Source organism: Ahaetulla prasina, chromosome 4, assembly GCF_028640845.1.
Source record: "Ahaetulla prasina isolate Xishuangbanna chromosome 4, ASM2864084v1, whole genome shotgun sequence".
Classification (NCBI taxonomy): Eukaryota; Metazoa; Chordata; class Lepidosauria; order Squamata; family Colubridae; genus Ahaetulla; species Ahaetulla prasina.
The window spans coordinates 137103279-137124206 of record NC_080542.1 but is presented as its reverse complement, the minus strand read 5'-3'; the positions used below and the strand labels follow the sequence as shown (position 1 = coordinate 137124206).

Sequence of the window (20928 nt, the reverse complement as noted above, 5' to 3'; positions counted from 1 at the left end):
TTCACATCTTAACAAAAGAGAAGCTGGAATCCATGTACGATAACATCTTTCTGCTTTCTCTTTCAAGACAAAGGGTTGGTGCCAGGAATGTTTTCATATTCAGATCCCTCTATTATTGGCTTTTCTTATTCCTTCTGTTTGTGTTTGATATTACATCAAGTTGTTCCACTAAACCCATTCTTATATTCCATCCCCAGTCATTTTTAGCCTATATATCTGTGTCTCTTTGTCTAGGTATAAGAAAGATGTACAGAATATATATTTTTCGAAACTATGTGAAAATAAACAAGATTGACCATACTACACTTTTCTTTACCCAACAAATAAAATACACAAATGAGCTTGGAAGAAATCTCACACATATATTGTGTTTATTCAACTTTTCTTTTACAATAATTCAATTAACGCCTTATTTGTTTTACACTTTTCATTGTTTAATATTGCAACTATTTTGCTCTACTTCTGAATTCAAGAACCTTTTAATGAATATCAGTGGAGTTATTCTGAAACAGCACATAAAATTAGCTAGTACAAGTAATTGCTGCTTTTTAACTCCTAAACAAAAAAGATGAAAATAAACATTATCAATCACTCACCTTTTTGGGTGGTGGGGTTAAAGATTGCTAAAACAGATTTCTTCTCCACTAATTCATTTACATTACAACATGGTGCATTTTCTAAATAAATAATAATAATAAGCTTTAAAATGCTGGAACTGGGAATCATTAATGCATTATAAGAAAAAAAATCGTGTTGCCTGGTATGCCAAAAAAAATTTCCTGGAAAAATGACTAACATGAAGTCCATAAAAATGTTGGGAAAAGATGGCCCACAAAGAAAAAAAGGGATCACTCATGGACATTTATCTGTTTCTGTATGCCCAAAAGCTCAATTTCTTTGTACTTGTTCTCTAACCAAAGAAATCTCTTGAACAAATAGCAGTCTGGAAAGAAGAAAGCATTAGGGGATGTTTTAGAATTTGTTTAACCTTTTTTAAAACCATGATTACATGGTGTTTTCTATACTTCAAATCTGAAGCCAAAAATGCTTTAGAATATGTGAGATCTTTCTGTAATTCCTTAAAAAAGCTGCATATGTTTTTCCCTAAGATCACACAGCTGTCCGTCATAGCTTGAATACTGCCCTGAACAAACTTACTTAAGGCTCGCAAACAGATGCTCACTTGGATACCCATAAATGTTCTGGTGCAGCTTTTAGCTTTTGAATCCAAATTGCTACATAGCCCTCATGTTTATTGTAGGCTCAATCAAATGTTTTATTTCTAAGTTTGTCTAAAAGTAATAATTATTCAATAACTTACTGTAAGACTAGAAGCTTATATGATCTTGAGAGATTCTATGGGCCATAACAAATGATGACAAGGTGTTGTTTGCCTGTCTTTAGAATACGATACTGAAACATGCCAGCAAATTGCAAAAGGATTAAGAAACGGCCTGTCACTCATATTTGTTTTTCTGTCTAGCACAGACTTCTCAATTGATTTGCATCACTGTTCTGCCACACAGCTCCCCCTACCTTTGTCCCATCTGCTTTTAGAAATTGACTAAATACCTGGAACACCTTGGTATAATAACTGGAATGACCATTGACTGATCCAAATTATTTAAGGGAGACTAAATCCTAACCCTCAAAGCCAGCTGCAAACCAGTCTGTGGCCAAATTCTGCCTCCAAAAGGAAAGAGGTCTTTTCTATAAAGACAAGTGTTGGAAAATATCCATTATAACACAAATGTAGTCCATTACAATTCATAGTGAGCTCTGCATACAGCTTCCTAATCTTCGGAAATCTAATGTTCCAGTTCATTTCAAAGCCATTAATGCATGCTCAATATCTCTTTATCCAGAGATGTTTTGTAATCTACTGGCTTAAAAAAGAATTGGAAATAGTAACTTTGGGAAGATTTTGCAATTTATTAGTGGTCTTTTAACCAGAGCAAAATCTTTAAGCAGAAAAATTCTTGCCTTGGAGCTAAAATAGCACAAGACTCTGCTAGCAAGAAAGATGTTTCTTGGCCAGTCCCAGAAGCAATTTTTTAAAAAAATGAAAATTCAGTATGACTTCGTAAATGTAAGTCTGCAAAATTCCTCATATAAGTAAGATCTTGGTAACAAACTGAGTGGACAAATAGAATTATAAAGTGATACAAAATTTCAAATATACATTGTGGTTATCAGTAAAGAATTGTGGGAGAAATTAAACCAAAATATTTGCAAGCAATAAAGCATGACATGAACACCTGATGTTCTCTATAGAAGTGAGGGCTGGATCTGGCAAGTTAAAAAAAAACAGAGGGTCTAAGGCCTGACAAGTTATTTTATAAAAACTAACTACGTGCTTACGATAGAGCAACCTGAGAAACAGGGAGCAAAACAGTTCCTTAGAATACAAGGGCAGGAGAAAATAAGTAAGTACAACTCAGAACACACACACTCACACACACACACACACACACACACACACACACACACACAGACAGACACATACATACATACATACATACATACATACATACATACAGTGGTGGGATTCAAGTAATTTAACAACCGGTTCTCTGCCCTAATGATTTCTTCCAACAACCAGTTCGCCAAACTGCTCAGAAAGTTAACAACCGGTTCTCCCGAAGTGGCGCAAACTGGCTGAATCCCACCACTACATACATACATACTCACACAGACACACACATACACACAGGTAATCCTCAACTTATGATCATATGTTTACAGTGATGGGATTCAAGTAATTTAACAACCGGTTCTCTGCCCTAATGATTTCATCCAACAACCAGTTGGCCAAACTGCTCACAAAGTTAATTTTTATTTATTTATTTATTTATTAATTATTTATTTATTTATTTATTTATTTATTTATTTATTTATTTATTTTGTCACAACAATATATGTAGGTATCATACAAAAAGATTATATAGTATATAAACACATATATGAGTAAATATTAGGAGGTATAAGCATATTTATGCTTATATTTATAAGCATATTTAGGAAGAAGAAAAGAAAAACAATAGGACAGGAATGGTAGGCACGTTTGTGCGCTTATTCACGCCCCTTATGGTCCTCTTAATAACCGGTTCTCCCGAAGTGGTGCGAACTGGCTGAATCCCACTACTGTTTATTTAGTAACAAATGTTATAATGACATTGAAAAAGCGACATGATCAGTCTTTACACTTATGACCATTGCAGCATCCCCATTGTCATTTAACAACTGGCATATATTTGAAGCCTGATGAAGCCAAGGAAAATCATCAAAACCGTAAGAAAGCGAAAGTTAGAATATTTTGGACATGTGATGCCACGCTCAGAAAAATACAGCATACTTCATTTAATCGTCCAGGGAAAAATTGGAGACAAAAATGGTCTAGGCAGAAGAAGAATATCATGGCTTCAAAATCTAAGGAACTGGTTTGGACAAAACTCAGCAGCACTTTTTTGTGCGGCTGTTGATAAAGATAGGATCACCAACGTGATCGTCAACATCTGTGATGGATATGGAAGGAGGAGGAGGAAGAAGAAGAGGAAGAAGAAGGAGAAGGAGAAGAAGTAAATATTTATGATTGTTACAGCACTCTGGGGTCATGTAATCAGCCTTTGCAACCTTCCCAGCTTGCTTCTAACTAGCAAAATCAATGGGAGAAGCAGGTTTCTTTTAACAACTAAATGATTCACTTAAAGACCAGCTCAAAATCCGGCACAGTTCACTTAACAACTGCATCAGTTAACAATGGAAATTCTTGACCCCATTGTGGTTGTAAGCTGAGGACTATTGATAGAGAGAACCAGGTTCATAGACCTTATGGAAGCTGATCTTCACTGCAATTAGGATTGCTTGGTATCTCAGAAAAATCCTTCCAAATCTCATTCCTGAATGTTCAGGTCAGCTTGCAAATGTACCTGTGCTTCTAGAAAGGATTTATTGCTGTTCCTAGAAAATAATTTTAAACACTGTAAACGTTGGCTTGCTTGAAACATAATGCCAAGCCATAATATAGTTTCTTGGGCTTTGCTTACTGTGGCATACAAATTATGCTATTTTGGCTTGATCAGCAAAGTTAAAAATCTTAGTATTAAATTTTAATTAGGTAATGGCTTGTTATACTTGAAACCAGAAGACTTAATTTCAAGTGAAAGTATATTAATACAATGAATGTACCACAATTGCTAATATTTCTAGATATTTCTAATCTAACAAAGAAAAATACTGGAGTGGTATGGTAGAAGTCTTCCAGTACTTGAGAAACTGTCATAGAGAAGGGGTCAACATATTTTCTAAAGCTTATGTGGGAAGGACAAGTATTATTCAAGAAAGATACAACTTAGAAGTAATGGGATATTTCCTGACAGTAGAATAATAAATCACTGGGATGGTTTGGTTCCAGAAATTGTGGGTGTTTCTACACTGGAGATTTTCAAGAAGGATTTGGGCAACCATTTGTCCAGAATGGTATAAAATCTCCTGCTCAAGTGGAGAATTGGAGTAAAAAAGACCCTCCAAGATCCCTTCTAACCCAATCCAACCCAACCATCCCAACCCAATGATCCTTCCACTCCCACCAATCAGTTAGAACTGAAGAAGTTTCTTGCATGAGAAGGAAAACATTTTCAAAGAGAAAAAAAACTAAGAAATCCAGCTTTCTTTTAGAAAAAGCACCTTTGAGACAACATAACTAATTTACTATGTGATATATGAGACCTGCATGATTTGAGAAATACTCAGAAAGTATTTATCATCGTTTATCAAGTATTTATCATTTATAACAGCCATTTATCAGAGATAGTATAGGGTCTGCTTGGACTAGTATAGGGTGTTGGACTAGATCAGGGGTAAAATGCTCCCGGTTTGGACCAGATCGTGCCATCTGGTAGCGATCGTTGCTGGTGGTTCAACGATCTGGTAGCGATGGTCGAGCAAAGCTCCACCCACCCACCCAGGTATCAATACTTTCTGGTTTTAACCAGGAACTAATGTGTTTTTTACCTTCTGCACATGTGCAGAAGGTTTTGCACATGCGCAAAAGGTCTGGGGGTGAATGTGATGTGTGCATGTGCACTTCCAAACTGGTAAGAAAGGTATGTAGATTTCACCCCCGGACTAGATGACCTCCAAGGCTCTTCCAACTCTGTTACTGTTATTGTTTCAAGTAATTCAGAGCAAATTCTCAAAGGAAAATCACCATTGTCCATTTATTCTTGCATATCTTTACAAGTAACCTAGCCTCACATCAAGATTATATTAGCTGAAGACCAATTCATTTTCCAAGCTCTTAAAAGGTCACTCAATACTTAGTTAGGTTTAAACTAATGATTCAACTCAATGACTGAAAATTAACATTTCTACATTGTGATATATTCTAATTACAAGACATAAAAATGTACATTAACAGGACAGCCATAAATGCCACAATGCAAATATATCACATAGTAAATGAGCTAATTAGCACATAATTACTATCTATTATCAATTGCTATAGTGGGTAAGGCGGATGGTGTTTTCTAGAATGAAATATTTTGTTTATTCTGGCTCTACATTTTTTTCCCATTATTTGCTCATACAATTCAGGTATTTTCAGAAAATGTATTTAGTTGTATGTATTTAGATTTATTTATTAATATTTATTTGTTAAATTTATTTGCCGCCTATCTCACTGTGGGAGTATTCTAGGTGACTTAAAATAAAAAGGGAAAGAGAGTAAACAGAAGTAAAATAATAGAACAATAAAATAAATAATGAAAAAGGAACATAATGAGAATATATATATATGATGACCAAAAACGTTTAGCTAGATCATTAAACTGCGTAGACTCTGATAATATTATAAAGATATTCTGTTCCATCAAATTTTCTGCTATTTTTAAAAGACATGCAGGAAAATATTAATTTCACTTAAATATTTCATTCAGAAGTATCTGGGGCATGACTTTTTCAATAAACATCTTCTACACAAAACTTTTCCTTTACATACACAACTTTCAGCAACTGAGATGTATCTCTCTCTCTCTCTCTCTCTCTCTGTGTGTGTGTGGGGGGGGGGGCTTGGGCCAGGTTATCTGAGCGACTGTCTCTTGTAGAACCAGAAGCATTGTGGTGAGACTGGCTGGAAAATAGCGAGCTCCAATGAGTCTCATGAAAATCCAGCCAGACATACCACTGTTGGGGGGCTCTTTGAACCAGAACCATCTTGGAGGGACGGCGAAGAAGGAGAGGCACCTTGGACAAACAAGAGGAACAGTCAAGTTCCTCGAAGAGTCAGAGGCAGCTCTCTGAACCGGTGGCACGGGTGGTGGCCGTTAAAACGACTCCTCTGAAGCTGGCTAAGATTTGTGCAGGAGCGATGTTTGAATGGAGTCTTGCTAACTGGTGAGTGACTGGCCAACTTTAAAGATTTTTTTTAAACTTAAAAGAGGTCCCAACGTGGAAATTAGCGGCTAATTGGAACTTGGGAATTTTAATTGGAAGGAGAAAAACAAAGAGGAAGTTAAAGGAGTAAAGCCCAAAAAAGAAAACTTTCTAACTGGACTTAAAATTGGATTTGGAGAAATTAAAAATAATACAAGAAAAAGAAAACCAAGGTAAAGCACTCTTTAATGAAAATTTGAATTATTTGTGATAGTTTTGATATTGGAAGAAATAACAAAGAGGAAGCTAAAAAATAAAAGCACAAGAAAGAAAATTTTACAAGTGGATTTAAAATGGAATTTGGAGAAATTAAAAAAAAATGAAAGGAAAAGAAATTGAAGAGAAAGTATTTTTATGTGGATTTAAACGTGTTACTTTTTTTGTCTTGGGTTTTGTGGATTGGAGAGAGACATCTGATGGTGGAAAGAAAGCACTACAATGATTGCTTTGAAAATTGAAGGAACAGCAAGGACTTTGACTACCATGAGAAATTTTAAGGAGTATTTGTTTGTCTTTAAACAGCTGGGTCTTGACTTTGAAAGGAGGTGAAAAAGAACAAAGCCTTAAATTGGAATGGACTAGATAAATATTTGAACTGGATATTATCTAGAAATAAAAAAAGACTACATGGACTTGAATCTTAATTAAACATAAATTAAAATAAAAAACTTTCTGAATTGACAATATGGCACATTGGGAGTATGAGGAACTAATGAAGATGCTTAAAAATGTGCGTGAAGCATTTAAGAGGAATAAAGAAGCAGAGGCCTGGTTAGAATATAAAAAGGAAAAAGAGAATATAAATGAAAAGCAAGAACACAATGTTGAAGGAAAAATAACTGAAAATAAGAAGATAGATTAGTACACTGGGAATGACAGTGACAAAAAAATAGATGGGGGGATATCCCCAAAAAAAGAAAGGAAGAGAAGGAAATGGGGAAAGACTGGGTAAAAACAGAGGGAGAATTTTTTTGTTTTTGTTTACATTTATACCCCGCCCTTCTCCGAAGACTCAGGGCGGCTTACAGTGTATAAGGCAATAGTCTCATTCTATTTGTATATTTTTACAAAGTCAACTTATTGCCCCCCCAACAATCTGGGTCCTCATTTTACCTACCTTATAAAGGATGGAAGGCTGAGTCAACCTTGGGCCGGGCTCGAACCTGCAGTAATTGCAGGCTACTGTGTTCTTAATAACAGGCTTTACCAGCGTGAGCTAAACCGGCCGGATGGAAGAAGGGAGGGGAGGGAAAGAGAAGAGAAGGAGAAGAAGGATTGTTGTAAAATAAGGGAGATGGAATGGTAGAAGGGCAACCCCGAGTATACTCAAACTTATTAGGATGAAGAACAAACTAATATGAAAGTTAAAAGAGAATATATATAATTAACAATGGATAAGATAAGATAACTAATTGAAATAATGTTAAGAAATTAGGATTTAAGGGCAGATAATGATACTGTTTATATAATAAGTATAGAAATATTAAGACAAGTTTTAAAAAGTAGGGAAAAAGAATATTTTGGCAGAAATTGAAACTATGTAAAGTATATTTGAATATTCGGTCAATACTCTGTTCATAAAATATGTATGTAAAAGAAAGAAAAATCAATAAAACTTGATTCAAAAAAAATTCTGCTATTTTTAAAAGGCATGCAAGAAAATATTAATTTCATTTAAATATTTCATTTCAGAAGTATCTGGGGCATGACTTTTCCAATAAACATTTTCTGCACAAAACTTTTCCTTTATGTACACAACTTTCAGCAACTATATAACAGATATGTAAGATGTATTTGTGTCTGTGTGTGTGTGTGTGTGTGTGTGTGTGGTTTGGGACCAGATTATCTGAAGGACCATCTTTTGTAGTCACATCTACCCGACCCATCAGAGTGAGGAGGCAGGGAATGTTGCGGGTCCCATCCCCAAGGGAGATGCACCTGATGGGACCCAGAATAAGAGCCTTTTCCGTGGTGGCTCCCTCTCTCTGGAACATCATTCCCCCAGAGATTAGAATGGTCCCCACTTTAACACTCTTTTGGAAGGCACTGAATATGTGGTTCTGCCAGTGTGCCTGGGGAACCCAGAGTGGAATGGAGGCCATTAAAAGGCTCATGTGATCTGCTGTCACCAGGGCACAGTGTGGGAGGTGGGGGTGATTATGTTATATTGTCTTATATTAATTTACTTGATTCTTTTTGTTAGTTTATATTATACACACACACACACACACGTACACACACACACAAACACACACATGTATACATCTTATATATCTTATATATAGTTCCTGAAAGTTGTGTATGTATGTATGTATGTATGTATTTATTTATTTATTTGTTTGTTTATTTATTTTGTCACAACAATATATGTAGGTATCATACAAAAAAGATTATATAGTATATAAACACATATATGAGTAAATATAAGGAGGTATAAGCATATATATATATAGGAAGAAGAAAAGAAAAACAATAGGACAGGAATGGTAGGCACGTTTGTGCGCTTATGCACGCCCTTTATGGTCCTCTTAGGAATGGGGTGAGGTCAATAGTAGAAAGTTTTTGGTTAAAGCTTTTAGGATTACGAGAAGAGATCACAGAGTCAGGTAAAGTATTCCAAGCACTGATGATTCTGTTACAGAAGTCATATTTTCTGCAATCTAGATTAAAGCGGTTGACATTAAGTTTAAATCTATTAGTTGCTCTAGTATTATTGCAATTAAGCTGAAGTAGTCTTTAACAGGAAGGACATTACAATAGATGATTCTGTGAGTTAAACTTAGGTCTTGTCGAAGGTGACGGAGTTCCAAGTTTTCTAAGCCTAGGATTTCAAGTCTGGTGGGATAGGGTATTCTATTGTTTTCAGAGGAATGGAGAACTCTTCTTGTAAAATATTTCTGGACACGTTCAATTGTATTGATGTCAGAGATGTGGTGAGGGTTCCAAACAGGCGAGCTGTATTCTAGAATTGGTCTAGCAAATGTTTTATATGCTCTGGTTAGTAGTGTGGTGTTTTTGGAAAAGAAGCTACGCAAGATTAGGTTTACAACTCTTAGAGCTTTTTTTGCTATGTAGTTGCAGTGGGCTTTGGCACTTAGATCATTTGACATGAAAACTCCAAGGTCTTTAACGGGAATGGGGTCGTTTGTAGGGTAATGTCCATCTAGTATGTACTTAGTGTTTGGGTTCTTTTTTCCTATATGTAAGACTGAGCATTTGCTGGTTGAAATTTGGAGTTGCCAATTTTTAGACCAAGCAGTTAGATGATCAAGGTCGTTTTGAATGATAGAAGTATTGTCTGTGGTGTTAAATAGTTTGACATCGTCAGCGAAGAGAACACAATTACTTGAGATATGGTCACAAAGATCATTAATGTATAGTATAAAGAGTATTGGTCCAAGGACGCTGCCTTGAGGCCACTCTTGTAAAGGAAAGGTTTTGTGCAGAAAATTTATTTGATTCTTTTTGTTAGCTTTTATTGTTTTAAATGTGATTTTATATTCTGTAAGCCACCTTGAGTCGCCATGGGCGAATAGATGGCGATATAAATTTATTTATATATATATATGTAGGTCTTTGGTTGTTCGGATTTTCTCCCGCGTAAAATTGGAAGTGTCTTGCCGACGTTTCGACGAAGTCTCATTCGTCATCTTCAGGCTTCAGCTTCGTGCTTCTGGGAGCAATGTGTGATCGCAGCTGTTTCTTCCTTTTAACTGCTAGTGGGGGTTTGAACTGATTGGGTGGGAGCTTGGCTGTGCTCTGATTGGATGGGGGGGTTGTGCTCTGATTGGCTGGGGGTGTGTCCTGTGTTGGTGGGGGCTTGTTTGTGCTCAGTTTAGTCTGTGTTGCAGGGGGATTTGAGCTGGTGAGCTGCATAGCTGTTGTTTGGCTTTGTGGTCGTGCTACATCTTCATAGTGGGTGTCAGTCTGCTGCATGCATGGATTGGAGGGGTTTGAAATGGCTAATGTTGCAGCTGCGGTCTGGCATCTGGTCCTTGGTCGTGCTTCATGATCAGTGTGGGTTTGGATCTGCTTTCTGGGTGGATGTGCGGTGGTGACATCCTGTGAGGACCTCGTGAGTGTGGGTCTGGTGTCATTCCTCGTGTTAGGGACTCGTTTGTCAATAAGGGCGGGTTTCCAAATGGCTGGTAGGCGGGAGGTGTCATCTCGTTTGTTCATGCTGTGTGGGCGTTTTTCTATCTCAATGGCTTCTCTGATTATTCTGTTGTTAAAGTGTTCAGTTTTGGCGATAGTTCTGGTCTTTTTAAAGTCAATATCATGTCCTGTGACTTTAAAGTGTTGGACCAGGGAAGAAGTTGGTTCCTCTTTTTTGAATGAGTTCTTGTGTTCTTCAATGCGTGCACTTATTCTTCTGTTGGTTTGTCCAATGTATGTAGTGGGGCAGGCGGTGCATGGGATTTCATATACTCCTTGATTTTCTAACTCAATTTTGTCTTTGGGGTTTCTTAGGATGGTGGATATTTTTCTGTTTGTGCAGAATGCTGTCTTGATGTTGTGTTTGTGGAGGATCTTGCTGATTCTGTCTGTGGTGCCTTTTATATATGGGAGGAGGGCTGTGCCGTTTTCTTGTTCTCTGTCTTGGATTTTAGTGGGGGGTTCTTTTTGGATTAGCTTGGTAATCTTATTTCTTTGGAATCCATTGGATGTTAGTACGTTAGTGAGAGTGTCTAGTTCGGGTTTTAGGTGTTGTTCATCAGCTAAGCATTTTGTTCTGGAGATGAGTGTCTTGGCTACGGAGTTGATCTGTGCTGGGTGGTGGTGTGAGAGTGCGTGCAGATAGCGGTTTGTGTGTTTTCTTCTGGTAGATGGTGTGTCCTAGGGAGCCATTGGGTTTCTGTAGACTAAGACATCCAGGAAGGAAGTTGGTTATTAACTTCTGTTTCCATGGTGAACTGTATTTTGGGGTGTAGGCTATTGAGGTGTGTGAGGAAGTTGTCAAGTTTTCTTTCCGTGTGGCCAGATTATGAAGGTGTCGTCTACATATCTGAGCCAGAGTTTGGGTTTGTGATCAGATTTTTCTAATGCTTGGGTTTCAAAGTGTTCCATGTAGAGATTGGCAATGACAGGTGAGAGGGTGATCCCATGGGTGCTCCTTCTACTTGTTTGTATTTTTGTCCATTATAGATGAAGTATGTGTTGGATAGGCAGTGGTTGGTCAGATCTAGGATGTGCTTGGGGGGGTTATATTTGTTTTGGATGGCTGTCAAGGCTTCTTTGATTGGCACTTGGGTGAAGAGGGATATGACATCAAAGCTCACGAGTAGGTCGCTGGGCTGTAAGTTTTGTTTCTTTATGATCTCTATGAACTGGAATGAGTTTTTTACGTGTGAGGTGATGGATTCTGCATAGGGCTGTAGTTGTTTGGCAAGAAATTTGGCTAGGTTTTGTAGAGGTGAGCCTATGGAGCTGACTATGGGTCTGAGTGGGGTTCCTTCTTTGTGTATCTTGGGGAGGCCATAGAGCTTAGGGCGTCTGGATGATTTCTCTCTGGGAATGATTCTTTGTTGGATTTCTTCGCTGATGGGGGAGGCTTTTATTTTGGATCTAGTGGTTTTTTCTAGGTAGGTGGTGGGGTCTTGGGGAGGCCATAGAGCTTAGGGCATCTGGATGATTTCTCTCTGGGAATGATTCTTTGTTGGATTTCTTCGCTGATGGGGGAGGCTTTTATTTTGGATCTAGTGGTTTTTTCTAGGTAGGTGGTGGGGTCTGTGTTATATATATTTGTTTTTTGAGGTTTTCACGGGTGTTTGTATGTAGGTCTTTGGTTATTCAGGTTTTCTCCCGTATAAAATTGGAAGTGTCTTGGCGACGTTTCAACACGTATTCGGGTTTTTTCCCGTGTAAGGTTGAGAGCATCTTGGCGATGTTTCGATGAGGTCTCACTCGTCATTTCAGGCTGGTGCTTACGGCTTCGTGCTTGTGCGAGCAAAGGTGGTCAGAGCTGTTGCCTCTCTATAAATACTGGTGGGGATGTGTGGAGTGTTGGCTTTGTTACTGTAAGTGAGTTGGTTGGCTGTGTGGTTGATTGGTAGGTGGAGTGGATGTTTGCAGATTAGTCAGCTGTTTCATAGCATCCTGTGTGGGTGTGGTCCTAATTGTATGTCCATTAGTCTTCTGTGTTGTAACGACCTGGGTAATGGGCTGTGTGGAAATGTCCTGAGTTCTGGGAATGTGACCTCCTGAGTCTTGTGCTGTAACATCCTGGGTGGTTGGTTGTGTTGTAACATTCTGAGCTTTGGTGTTGTGGCCTCTTGATTCTGTGGTGTAATGTCCTGCATAATCTTATAAGTTATGGAAAGTTGTGTATGTAAAGGAAAGGTTTTGTGCAGAAAATATTTTTGGGAAAAATCATGCTCCAGATACTTCTAAAATGAAATTTTTAAATGAAATGATGATGATGATGATGATATATTTTACCTGCAAGCTATTTTGTTTAGGGAAAAAACAGGGATCAGTTATTATTTATTTTCTCTGTTCTGCACCCCAATGTTTTATTCATTGTTTTATTTAATTATCATTTTTTTCCAAATCCTAATAATAGATGACAAGAATAACCAAAATTTATCATTGTGTTGTTTTAGGAAAAGCTTCATTCAACACTGAATGAAAATCAGGCAAATCATCATTAGAGCCAAATACTATTTTTCAACTGCTGATCAAGTTGGAAATCTGGGTAAATTGATTCTGTTTAAGTACATAATTGATTTAGCTCCATAGTTTAATGTATAATCCCATATAATTTACTTCAGATCCAATGCTTTTTTAGTATCTGAGGAAAGCACTATTACAAATATCTGAAAAAACCTTTTTCATTTATTCATATTATTTCTGAAGGTGAAGCATGCTAGTTTGTGCAGTCTTTTCTCATAAATTTTGCCTTTTGGAACTTTTCATCTTCTTCAAAGTCTTGCCTAATTATTATTCCATCTGCCTTCAATTTACCATGTCCTAAATATAACAAACCAAAAATACATTATAACCAACCATGTAGAGCCAGTGCGGTACTGAACTTAAATTTCCATTAGTCATGAGCTCAGCCACTGAATGGAGGTCAATGAGTCCCTCTCAGCCCAATTTACTGCACAGGTCATTATGAAAATAAAGCTGGGAGGTATCGATACATCACAGATGAGCTCCTGTGAGGAGGGCAGAAATAAACACAGCATAATGTATGAATAATAAACACTGAGTACATTCCACTGCAGATACAATTTAGATTTGTACATTATATTTGTCTGTGAGGTATGCAACAGGAAGATGCATCTAAGCATTGTCTTCCTGCCTGTTATATGATTTCCACATACACAAGCTGAACTTGACAGGTGATAAGTTCTGACAGATAATGCACATATATCATTTCTCAAGTTGGGGATGGAGGTGAGAAAGAAACTTGAAACAGACTTTATGGTCTGGCAGAAAAGGAAAGTTGGTTTGAAAAAGTTTTTGGGGAAAGAAGAAAATGACTAGTTACTTCAAGTTCTTAGGTTTAGATGCTTCTAGCTGTTAAATATTTGCCTGTTCTGGAATAGGCCAAAACCCACTCAGAGATACAAAGGGAAGATAATTTAAAAAAGCAAAGCAATGTGGAATCATGTCTATTTGACACAGAGTTGAAGGAGAAGAGGATCAGAAGACAGCCGGCATTCTGCTGACCTGAAAAGTTGCCCAACAAGGGTCTCCAGTAACCCTAATGAACTCTAAGAAGTCAAAGGATTTAAAGATAGCTATACCCAAATCTTATTGTAAGTTCAGCAAACTGACAATAGCAGAAGTTTATTTTTGCAGACAAGGAGCTAGTTAATTGCTGAATAGTATGATCAATTACCATCATAAAGATTTTTACTGCTTTCTACTGCATACCAAACTCTTTTATACAGTGGAGTAGATGCACTATTAAAGGGAGTTGACTAAATGCAGTTGACTAATGCATAATCAGTTTGCCATGATTGAAAGAGAAACCAACACTTTCCTGTCTATATTAAAAATAAAGAAAAGGTTTACAAAATCTACTTTACTTTAGAGTAGTTGTGCATCTAGGTCTAGTTAGATCCTGACAAATCCCCCAAAATAAGTTGTTACAAAGACCTATAGCAGATGTATATTTGCTTATATATATATATGCTTATATCTATATCTGATATGTATGTATGTATGTATGTATGAATGTATGTATGTATGTACGTATGTCTTGGCATTTTTGGGTCTTTTCCCGTGTAAGGTTGAGAGTATCTTGGCGACGTTTCGACGAGGTCTCATTCATCACCTTCAGGCTGGTGTCTTCGGCTTCGTGCTTCTCGTGCACGAAGCACGAGAAGCATGAAGCTGAAGACACCAACCTGAAAATGATGAGTGAGACCTCGTCGAAACATCGCCAAGATACTCTCAACCTTACACAGGAAAATTAGTGCTAGTTTACTGCATTAGTGTTAGTTTACTGCACATTAGTGACAAAATTAGTAGACCAGAGGAATGCTGTCGATATAATTTACTTGGACTTCAGTAAAGCATTTGATAAAGTAGATCATAACCTACTACTAGATAAAGTAGAAAAATGTGGGTTAGACAGCACCACCACCAGATGGATCCGTAACTGGCTGACCAACTGCACTCAACGTGTAGTCATCAACGGAACTACATCCACATGGAGGGAAGTATGCAGTGGAGTACCCCAAGGCTCTGTTTTAGGCCCAGTACTCTTCAACATCTTCATCAATGACTTGGACGAGGGGATAGATAGGGAACTCATCAAATTTGCAGATGACACCAAGCTGGCAGGAATAGCCAATACTCTAGAAGATAGGCTCAAATTACAGAAAGATCTTGACAGACTTGAACATTGGGTGCCATCTAACAAAATGAAATTCAACAGTGAAAAAAGTAAGGTTCTACATTTAGGCAAGAAAAACAAAATGCACAGGTACCGTATATGTGGTACCTTGCTCAATAGTAGTACCTGTGAGATGGATCTTGGAGTCCTAGTGGACAACCATTTAGATATGAGCCAGCAGTGTGCAGCTGCTGCCAAAAAAACCAACACAGTTCTGGGCTGCATAAACAGAGGGATAGAATCAAGATCACATGAAGTGTTAGTGCCACTTTATAATGCCTTGGTAAGGCCACACTTGGAATACTGCATTCAGTTTTGGTTGCCACAATGTAAAAAAGATGCTGAGACTCTAGAAAGAGAGCAGAGAAGAGCAACAAAGATGATTAGGGGACTGGAGGCTAAAACATATGAAGAACGATTGCAGGAACTGGGTATGTCTAGTTTAATGAAAAGAAGGACTAGGGGAGACATGCTAGCAGTGTTCCAATATCTCAGGGGCTGCCACAGAGAAGTTGTGAGGGGAGTTGGGCTCTTCTCCAAAGCACCTGAGGGTAGAACAAGAAGCAATGGGTGGAAACTGATCAAGGAAAGAAGCAACTTAGAACTAAGGAGAAATTTCCTGAGAGTTAGAACAATTAATAAGTGGAACGACTTGCCTCCAGAAGTTGCGAATGCTCCAACACTGGAAATTTTTAAGAAAATGTTGGATAACCATCTGTCCGAGATGATGTAGGATTTCCTGCCTGGGCAGGGGGTTGGACTAGAAGGCCTCCAAGGTCCCTTCCAACTCTGTTGTTATTTTTATTATAAAAGACCCTAAAATGCCAAGACCTACATACATATACCTGTGAAAATCTACGAAAACACACACACACACACACACACACACACACACGCTTATATATATGCTTATCTATATATGCGTATAGTTATTTCATGCTTATGCCTATATATACTGTTGTGACAAATAAATAAATAAATAAATAAATAAATAAATAAATAATAAAATGTAAATAATAGCACAATATTGCCAGGATTGGTAAATTGTTGTTGAATGTTGTTGGCCTCATTTTAAAATGTTCCTTGAGCCATAGATGTAGAAAGCCTATAGGTGTTAGGTTGCAACCTACCACCTATAGGCTTTCTGTATCTATGGCTCTAGGAGCATTTTAAAATGAGGCCAACAACATTCAACAACAACTTACCAATTCTGGCAGTATTGTGCTATTATTTTTAATTTTGTGAGGACTACAAAGGTTTTATTAGGTTTTATGCATCTATTCTGAGATAACTAAGCTTTGTTCTATTTTGAGTCATGAAAAGATCCATTTCCCCAAAAATGGATCAAAGAAATAAACACTGCAGCCTGATGATATACATTTGCCACACTTCATATTGTCCTCAACAAAGAAGAGTTGGGGGGGAGGTTGCAACAATTGTCCATGACTATAGATGTGTTGCTGAGCTATAGGGATAAACACACAGTTCTATAATTGTATGTTAATATGTGATTTGACCCTTTCCTGATTCCATCATAAACTTCCTGTTCAGAAAATCCATTCATCCTTCGGTTGCTGACAGCTCTCTTAAGAAAAGATTGGTCATCTTTGTTCCTTCTCTTTCTCCTTCACACAATCAGCCATTTTTATTCACCAAAGTCATTCCCAACTTCAAATACTGTTTATGTACAGTAACAAATTGTTAGGCTATAAGAGAGCTAGGCAGCAAGAATAACTATTGATATTCCATAGTGGTCTTTTTTTTTTAACTGACTGAGAATAAATTTTCCAGTAATAAATTTTTTCCCCAGTCATTGTACTAAATAAAATATTGCTATACAGCAGGGGTGTCGAACTCAAGGCCAGGGGGGCAAATTCAGCTCGCAGGGTGCTTAGATATGGCCCACAGGGCCACCCTGGAAACAATGAAGGACTGGCCCATAGTGCCTCTGCCAGCGAAAATGGAGCTCGGTAGGGCTGCACATGGCCCTCCCGAGCTCTGTTTTCACTTGCAGAGGTTTGCAGGAAACCATCACAGCTGAAAACAGAGCTCATGAGGGCTGTGGGCAGCCTTCCTGAGCTCCATTTTTTGCTGGCAGAGGGTTGCAGAAGGCCATCACAGCTGAAAATGGAGCTTGGGAGCCCTTTTTCGCTGGCAGAGCACTTGGGCCACCACAGGCGCCCTCAACACCAGTGATGGTCGAGTTGGCCGCACCCACCCTGGTCATGCCCACCCCGGCCCTCTGAAGTCAAACACAACCCTGATGCAGCCCTCAATGAAATTGAGTTCGACACCCCTGCTATACAGATACATTCACAGCTCTTATTTACTGTGCAAATCAGCCTGTAGTTCCATTCCAAGAAATGACGGGAAATGACCTTTTGGTCAAAATTTAAAAACATACAAACATACAAATGGAAGAGCATATGTTATCCCTCCCACACACATTTGATAAATATATATCATGATACTTTAATATTTCTGTACCCAGACATTCTTACAGAGATGATAAAATCTATAGAAATATGTGGAAATATGGTAGGAATCACTTAAGTTCTCCAAGAATTACAAAGATCAATTTTATCACATAACTAGTCTGAAATGTATCTCTAGGTTTATTACTCAAGAGTAAAACTGAGGCCAAGGTTTCATCAGTGCACTCCAGAAATTAATCAGTTCACCAGTGCAAGAATGACTATATCACATTCAATAACTGTTTTGAGGATGTCTATTATCTATAGGCAATTAGCTTTGCTTTTATGTCCTATACTTCATTTCTCTCTAACTTCTCCTTCTATCACAGCCTTCTTACCAAATAAGAATTACTTTATCTTAGGTTAATAGCTTGCACATCTGATAGAAAGAACTCTAAGCCTTATGCCTTCCTAAATTTGTTAGTCTTTGAGGTTGTCTCAAGACTTTACTGTATGGTTATTCTTCAGAAAAACAAAGGGCTCTTTTCTCCATCATAAAATGGAACAATTGGACCTACTGTATTCTATCAGGGCAAGTAGGGTACTTTTAAGTTATAGATACTAGATCAGTGGTAGACATGTTCCCTACCGCCCACTTGTGGGCTTTCCAGCTTTCATGGTGGGCAGTAGGGATTTTGTCTGATACTGAAGCACTTTCCTTTTTTTTAATTTTATTTACTTTAAAAAAAATTCATAGCATTATTTAAAAACATTTTCATTAGGTTTTCATAAAATTCCCCGTGACAATTTAAATTTCTGAAAATATACTATTTGTATCGCCCGCGCATAAGTTTAGTTCACGTTACTTAAGTGAAACTAAATGGCACTATAGTGCGACCGCAAACAAAAGAGCCTCATCCCAGAATAGCTCGTGCATCTCCCTCCCCCCCCCCTCCAGCTATAACAGACAAGCAGAGCTGGTAGCCGGCACCCTCCCCCCCAAACCCAATCCACAACAGCACGAGAGGCCTGAGCAGACAACGACACATGGCACATTACTGTGGAACCGGTGGGCGATTAGAAAATTTTACTACTAACAGAGATACAAAAGTGGGCGGTAGGTATAAAAAGGCTGACTACCACTGTACTAGATGAAGAATGTTGGGACATGGATCAAAACTGATATGAAATAGAATTTTCAACATTCAAAGATTATTATTATTATTGATGATGAGCTTGTTTCTACTTCTACAGTTTCAGACTAAATTATTAACAACCATGTAAGGAATTTTACATAAAATCTCTTTGATGGTCTGGTGAAACCTACAGATATAATCTCAGAAAAATGTATTTAAATGCATAAAATAAAATACAAGCTACAGATTGTTTTGTAAAAGAAATGTTTTTCTTCTGTTCGATCATTATCCAAATTTCAGAGACTGCCTGAACTTAATCACTGTAGTTTTCTTGGTCATTGTTTTCAGAAGTGGATTGCCATTGCCTGCTTCTAAGGGCTGAGAGAGAATGACTGGCCCAGGGTCAATCAGCTGGTTTTAGGACTAAGATGGGACTAGTACTTAACCATTGTACCAAACTGGCTCTATAAAAGAAATGAACTAGACTCAAATGCAGTTATCAAAATATTTAAGCAAAATCCATTAAGCAAATGGATAATATGTTTTCTCATTAAATGAATAACATGATGAATAAATTTTAAATTTGTAGTTTTTTTCCCATTCAGGTTTACTAGATCCCTGAAACCTTCCTACAGACCTTCAATGGGGTTATGGAATAAGAACCCCTGGTCCTCTGTGTCATTTTATCCAATTCTGGTTTTAAACGGAGATGCCAAGGTTGGAATGTCGGACATCTTTGATATCAAGAACTGTCTGTACAAGTGAGTTATAGTCTTAATCTAGTTTCTTACTAGAACAGGGGTGTCAAACTCGATTTCATTGAGGGCTACACCAGGGTTGTGTTTGACTTCGGAGGTCAGGGTTGGCGTGGCCAGGGTGGGCATGGCCAGCTCAACATCACTCATGTCAGGGGCACCTGTGGTGGTCTGAGTACTCTGCCAGCGAAAATGGGCTCCTGAGCTCTGTTTTTGGCTGTAATAGCCTCCTGCAACCCTCTGCCAGTGAAAAAGGAGGTCTGTTTTTGCTGGCAGTGGCACCATGGGCCAGTCCTTTGCTGTTTCCAGGGCAACTCTGCAGGCCAGATCTAAGTACCCAGTGGGCCAGATCCAGTCCCTGGGCCTTGGTTTGACATCCCTGTCCTAGAACAATAGCCTATGCTTATCTGCTTTTTTATATACTTATGGTGCCCTTAGATTAGTTTTGACTCCTTGTTTGCCTGGACTAATCATTGTAGTTTTCTTGGCGAAATTATTCAGAAGTGATTTGCCATTGCTGAGAAAAAGTGACTGGTCATCCAGATGGCTTTGTACCTATGGCGGGGCAACTCATGGTCTCCTGGTTCAAGCCTGATGCCTCAATCACTACACCAAATTGGTTCTCATTAATTTACGCTTGTAATAATGATTGTAGAGAATAATTTGTTGACCCACTCACATGAAACTTGTTTTGCTCTGCTATCACATTCTATATATTGCATCTTGCTGGGCAGGGAACTTACACTGTTTTTCTGAGGGTTTTCTTTCCCATTACTAGAAAACATGAAGAATCCTATCCCACAAATCAACAGCAGAAATACCAATACAAAGAAACAGATATTTAAAACAAGATCAAAAAGTAAAAATGCGCCTATCTATTTGCACATACTTCCATTACTTTTTAAATGAGATATTCAGGTAAAAGTTTAGTGTTATTCATAATACTTTTATGTTTATAACTGGGCATATCAAAAGCTTTTCCACACATTCTCATTCTGTGCTGGGGTCTTAAAAAACACTATTCAAAATGAATGAGGAAAAAATTAGCATTTAAAAAGGATCACAGAAAACCAGCGAAAGTCATAAACCAAAAAAAGAAGATATATGAAATATAGAAAATGAATGGGAGAGAGACATGAATGATACAGGAAAAGAAATGCATTTCATTTTGGATTGGCAATTCATATGAGATCCACGATCTAGCATCTTGCACAATTTTAGATGGTTTAAATAATCATTTTAGGAGCATTCCTGGACTTACACAAAGGTAACTTGGGAAAGAATCCAATACATAGAAAAACACTGCATGTACAATTTAGATCGTCTTCAAGTTACAACAATAA

At 37.8% G+C, this 20928-nt stretch overlaps 1 protein-coding gene and 1 long non-coding RNA gene across 2 annotated transcripts in view; one reads left to right on the top strand and one right to left on the bottom strand.

Annotated features, from left to right (window-relative positions):
* The window catches only part of PTPRN2 (protein tyrosine phosphatase receptor type N2), a 925005-nt gene that overhangs the window by 705980 nt on the left and 198097 nt on the right, over positions 1-20928 (bottom strand). The window lies entirely within an intron of this gene.
* LOC131196672 (uncharacterized) overlaps positions 1-20928 on the top strand; it is a 78364-nt gene that overhangs the window by 54464 nt on the left and 2972 nt on the right. Inside the window, exons 2-3 of the long non-coding RNA XR_009154800.1 lie at positions 13035-13126; positions 19436-19591. This is a non-coding gene — a long non-coding RNA (uncharacterized LOC131196672). The remainder of the gene's footprint in view (positions 1-13034; positions 13127-19435; positions 19592-20928) is intronic.